At 38.5% G+C, this 6,116-nt stretch overlaps 1 long non-coding RNA gene across 1 annotated transcript; it reads left to right on the top strand.

Moving 5' to 3' along the window:
- The first annotated feature begins 999 nt into the window (after positions 1-999).
- Positions 1,000-5,537, top strand: LOC116855380. Its single transcript, XR_004380337.1, has 3 exons — positions 1,000-1,141; positions 3,045-3,166; positions 5,468-5,537. It is a non-coding gene; the product is annotated as an uncharacterized LOC116855380 (long non-coding RNA).
- Positions 5,538-6,116: the final 579 nt, after the last annotated feature.

Below are 6,116 nucleotides of genomic sequence, written 5' to 3'. Positions count from 1 at the left end.
ACCCAGGTGACACTAAAGAATTACCCAGCTGATCCTTTGGCCAAAGAGCAACAGTTAATGATTATGGAAAGCCACTGAGTTTGGAATGGTTTGTTACAAAGTGGTAGGTAATTGATACATTTGTTGTTTCATGTTTTGTCCTTACAAACAATGCTGCAATTCACGTTCTTGCACATACACCTTTGCATGAGTGAGCTAGTATCTCTACAGGATATGTTCCCACGAAGAAATATTGCTGAATCAAAAGGTATGGGCTATTATGATAGATATTGTCAATTGTGTTTCACAGAACACAATTCATACCAGTTTATACTCTCACCCACACACTGACATTATATTAGAGGGCCGATTTCTTTATACCTGTTCTAAAACCAAAAGTCAAACTTTTGGATCTTTGCCAGTCCACACGTGAGAAATAATAAAAGTCCTCAATGGACTTTGCGTTTTTGTTTTTGTTTTTTTTCTCAAGTGCCATTGAGTATCTTCTCATATTATTTAAAAAGTTACGTAAATGGGGGCACCTGGGTGGCTCAGAGGGTTAAGCCTCTGCCTTCAGCTCGGGTAGTGGTCCCAGGGTCCTGGGTCCCAGTCCCACGTTGGGCTCTCTGCTCAACAGGAGCCTGCTTCTTTCTCTCCCTCTGCCTGTCATTTCCTCTGTTTGTGCTCCCTCTCTCTCTCTCTCTCTGGCGAATAAATAAATAAAATCTTAAAAAAAAAAAAAGTTACGTAAATGTCCTTTTCTATGAATCTTCCGTGCATTTCCTTTAACTTGCATCTTGGTCTCTTGATTTATAGAATCTTTATATATATTGAGGAAACTAGCCTTTGTCTGTTGTTTATGATGTAAATATCTTTCTCTGTTTGCTGTTTATATCTTGGTGGGTGGGAGTGTAGGCTGCTAGAAAGTGTTAGCCTATACGTAACTGCGTTTTTCAACCTTTTCTGTCTTCCGGACTTTATATCATGCTTAGAATGGTCTTTCCCATTAAATGACTATTGTAATTGACGGGTAAAGAAGGGGTAGGGAGAGGGGCCCAGGAAAAAGCACACATACAAAAAAACAAAATGTGGAAGTAACAATGAGGTACTATCAGGAATGGGACGGAAACATAATGCAGATGAGGAAGTACACCTGTGGAAGGTAAGACTGGAAAAGTAAATTGAATTACTACACCGTCAGAAGAAATAGGCTATTGGGTGTTGGACATTGGGGAGGGTATGTGCTATGGTGAGTGAAGTGTGTAAACCTGGCGATTCACAGATCTGTACCTCTGGGACTAATAATATATATGTTAATAAAAACTTTAAAATTTAAAAATTTTTTTAAAAAGAAGAAGAAATAGGCTAATTAAAGGCCTGAGATGCCCACATGTCTGTGAATGGAATATAAGCCATAAGAAGGGAATCTGCAGTTTAAGTCAAGAAGACAATGGTGTAGGACCCAGATGTGCAGGACTGCAAAAGAGGAACATACAGCTGTTCAAAAGAAATGGATCTTTTTCTAAATCAAAGAGCAGTTCACCGTTTTTGTGTCAAGAAAGGCTATACCTAGTTTGGAAATCCAAGATTGTGAGATAAGAGCAGAAATCCATGATTGTGAGATAAGAGCAAAGTGACACAACTGAGAGTAACTAAAGAAACAAGTGATATGATTATAAGCTCAAGGATAAAATAGACTCCAGGACTCTCTCCCAGACCGTGAGTTAGCAGTGGAAAACATAGTATGGAGTTTGGAGGAATATATCTCAGAATTTGGATTTTCTCCTTGAAAAGTTCCAACATGCATTCATTCTCTCACTTGGTTTTCATGGGTGGGACAATGTCTTCTCAGCCCTCTTGTAAGATGTTCTTGACTCCCTTTGGAACATCCTGATGTAGCTGGTCTCTTAGAGCTGGAAGAAACAGAAACTTAATTCTGACTACATCAAGTATTGAAGCGTTATTGGAAGTTTATAAGAGTCACGTAAGACAAATAAGATCTAAAAAAAAAAAAAAAAAAATCCAGCAAGAGTTCATGGTCCTCCTCTGAAGATTTGTGCAATAATGAAACTCAGTTACTCCTCACATGCCTATTTCTCCCTGAGCATACATGATCCTCCTCTAGATACTGGCTGATTTCCTTGTCTTCTAAACAAGTACATATCAATTTTTGTAAAGATTTTATGTGTGATCAAAAAGAAAGTGTTCTTGGGGCACCTGGGTGGCTCAGTTGGTTGAGCAACTGCCTTATGCTCAATTCATGGTCCTGGAGTCCCAGGATCGAGTCCCGCATTGGGCTCCCAGCTCCACAGGGAGTCCGCTTCTCCCTCTGACCTTCTCCCCTTTCATGCTCTCTCTCACTGTCTCTCTCCCAAATAAATGAATGAAATCTTTAAAAAAAGAAAAAAAAAAGAAAGTGTTCTTTGTTAGGTACAGATCTCTATATATGTCCATGAGATCAAGCTTTAAAATTGTATTATCCAAATATTCTATACTGTTACTAATTTCTTGGTCTGATTAATCTATTATCAAAAGAGATATGTAAAAAGCTACCACTACAATGATAAAATAAAAATTTTCTTAAGTGAGTCCATTTTTCTTTATATATTTTGAGGCTAGATTATTGGTGTGTACATGTTCAGAACTGCTATTTTCCCAAGGACTGGCACCTTACTGTTATGTATCTTCACCTTGATCATCTTTCTTTTTGCCTTCAGTCCCGTTTTGTCAGTCATCAATCTAGCTCCACCATCCCTCCTTAGGTGGTATTATCCTTTACATTCAACTTTTCCTGCAGACTAATATTTTAGGTGTGCTTATTATGAAAATATCAGTGGATTTTGCTGTTCTCCCCTTAAAACAAACTGTTTTTTAATTGGCAAGCAAATCCAATTATAGTTAATATGATTACTGATAAATTTAGATTTCTCTCTACCATGTTAATTGTTTCTAGTTCACTAATTTTTTTTTCTCCATATCTATTTAATGTTCTTCCTCTCTACTGTTAGAGTATTGCATATTTCTACTTTTTGAGTGGTTCTCTAAAATTTGTAATGTGTCACAAGCTTGGGTTCTCCAGGAAATGCAGAGATGGAATTAGATACACAACAGGACGTGGGGGAAGTAGCACAGTGAAAAAGAAGAACAAGAAACAGAACTGGGCAAAGAGGAGTCTTCGGATTGTCAAGTAGGTTCAACTAATCTCTACCAGGCCAACATGGAGCTGGGGAGACCCAGAACGGGCAGAAACAGCCACACTCTTGTTCCACCACCTTAGCTCCTATCACTTTGCTCAGTCATTGGCCAGAGGCTGCTCTGAGAGTAGCATGAGTCTGGCTTGATAGCTGAGGTAGATCCTGAGAGGGCTAGGATGAAAGCTCTCAGTTATCCTAGCAGCTGGGCAGCAAGTCTTTTCCAGAAGGAAGTGTTAGGCTATACATTTCCATGTCTGCCTTGGCATGTATATTTGCCTTCCTCGAAACCTCTACCCCCTTCCTAAATAACATTAGGGTTTTAGCATCTTAACATCAGTTATTTCTACCTACCTTTTATGTAAGTGTCCAGTAATTACCCTTTATTACACCCTCCAAATGAATCAGTACTTTTTTAAAAAGATTTTATTTATTTGACAGACAGAGATCACATGTAGGCAGAAAGGCAGGCAGAGAGAGAGGAGGAAGCAGGTTCCCTGCTGAGCAGAGAGTCCGATGCGGGGCTCGATCCCAGGATCCTGAGACCGTGACCTGAGCCAAAGGCAGAGCCCAACCCACTGAGCCACCCAGGTGCCCCCAAATGAATCACTATTATTGTTTATATCGTCAATGCTTGTTTAGATTTTTTGTACAAATTTAATAATGTCTTTGTCCATCACTTTTTCCTTGTGCACATTCTTTCTTCCTTCCTTTTCGATTTTACTCTTCTTGAGGTACATCAAAGTCTTTCAATGAGAGTGTATTAGTGTTTCTCGGTCTTTGTTTTGAAAATATTTTTATTTTGCCCTCATTCCTAAATGATAGTTGAGCCAGGTATAGAAATTTTTACCAGCATTCTGAAATTTCATTGCATGATTTGCAGGCTTCTATATTACTATTGTGAAATCTGGTAACAGTCTAATTGTTCTTTTGTAGATTGTGCTGGTTGCTTTTAAATACTTCCTTTTAGTCTCCAAAGTTCTGCATTTTTACCATAATGTATCTTATTGTGGAGTTAGTTTAATTTATTCTGTCTAGAGCTCATGTGGTTTAAGAATCTATGATTCATGTCTCTCAACAACTCTGGAAAATTATCAGTCATTGACCCCCTTAAACATTGAGTCTCCTTCATTCTATTTTTCCTAGAAATTCTGTTCAATATATATTGAAAATTTTTAGTCTATCTTCCACATCTCTTAACATCTTTTTAATATTTTATACCTTTTTCACACTTTGCAATGAATTCTGTATGATTTTTTCATCTCTAGCTTTCAATGTATTTATTCTTTTGTATAATTTTGCTGTTTCATGTAATTATTAGGTTTTAATTTCAGTGATTATATTTTTCATTTCATATGCCTACTATATTTTTGTCATATTTTGTTATATCTCTTTTCTTCTTGCATTTTTTATTACTTTACTTGTGTCTTTAATCATTTTAAGCACACATTTTCAACAATTTGTATCTAATAGTTATATTTTCCAAAATTCTTAGTCATGTCCACTGACACATGTTCATGATGGATTGTTTCCTTGTGAGTTTTTAATTTTGAGCCCATATTCAGCAGACCTCCATCTGTGGAAGTCTTATAAAGTTTGGGATTGGGGTATATCCTTTCAGTGGGATTTTGTGTTTACTTATACCAGTCTCCCCAGAGGTATTATCAGCCTTGGGCCACTAAGCATCAATGTCTTAACTTGAGGATTCCTGGACCACCCAGATAGTATAAATTAGAACCAAATTCAGGCAGGGTACAGGCTGTGACTACAAATTCTCATGGGGTACTTTTTCCCATCCAGACCCAAGCCAAAGCAGACAAATGTCTTTATTGGCTCCCTCTAATAATGAGTAGACATCTCTTAATCCATTATTTTACTAAACCTGTAGCCCTCTGTGTGATACAGCCTCCAGGCTTTGCATTCTTTGAGGTTCAGATCCAACCTGGAGCCATTTCCAGGTCTGACAATAGGCCATCCTTCTCCCCAGGCTGCCACGGTCCTTGATCATATACTTACCAGTCTGGATTTCAGTTTGCTCTTCGGTTTTGGCTCTGTGGATTTCTTTTACTTTTTTTATAAGCTCAGTTATGTGTTTAAAAGTGTGTTTTGTAGCAAAAGCATTCCCAAATCATACTAGTTCACGATATTGACAAAGTAAATTCTAATTGTCCCCACTGTTTGCTTATTCTGATAATTTTTAAACTGTCAATACTTTTATTGTCTCTCTAGGCAGTATGTCAGCCTCAGCTCCTCCTGCTAAATACCTACATCTCTGCCATTCTTTATTCAAACCCCAGGAACCGGTCTTTGACTGAACCAACTCACCCTGTGTGGGCAGCACTCTTCACTCCAAGACTCACACAGACCATGGGCTGCCCATGAACTGGTTGTTTCTGAGCCAGGTCCAATCAGACACCACTGGAGGAGGAGTGGGGCCTCATGGGATAAAATATTATCGCTTTCTGCTGCCTCAAGGAGGATAATTTCCTTGGAAGGGCCTGTGGATACTGCAGGCACTGCCATGGACGTTTCTAACACACTTCCTTCCAGTACATCCAGAACAAGATACCACCATCACTGAGTAGGATTTTGCCCACGAACAAATGAATAAATGGACAAATAGCTAGTTGCAGAGCTCATGGCCAATGGTGATGGTTAATACAGGTTCAGCTCACAAGGCTGTCTCTAATGGGCTGCTGGTCAATATTTTTGTCAGCATTTTAGAAATAGAGATCAAAGTCAGTTTATAAATTCGGTGCATGACACAAAGTTGAAAGAGAAAAGAGACAGATAACACATTCCAGAAGCCAGGTTCAAATGGTTTCAACTGATTAGAATAAACAAGATTAAATTTAATAAGGATTAGGTAAAGCCCTGAGTTAGGTCCAAAATACCAATTGTGAAGCGCAGGATTGCTGTGCCCTGGCTTGGCAGCAATCCATGGAC

This window comes from Lontra canadensis, unplaced genomic scaffold (assembly GCF_010015895.1).
Source record: "Lontra canadensis isolate GAN:19392208 unplaced genomic scaffold, GSC_riverotter_1.0 scaffold101, whole genome shotgun sequence".
NCBI classification, from domain to species: domain Eukaryota; kingdom Metazoa; phylum Chordata; class Mammalia; order Carnivora; family Mustelidae; genus Lontra; species Lontra canadensis.
Note: the sequence above shows the minus strand (reverse complement) of the source record. Positions and strands in the feature narration are given on the sequence as shown.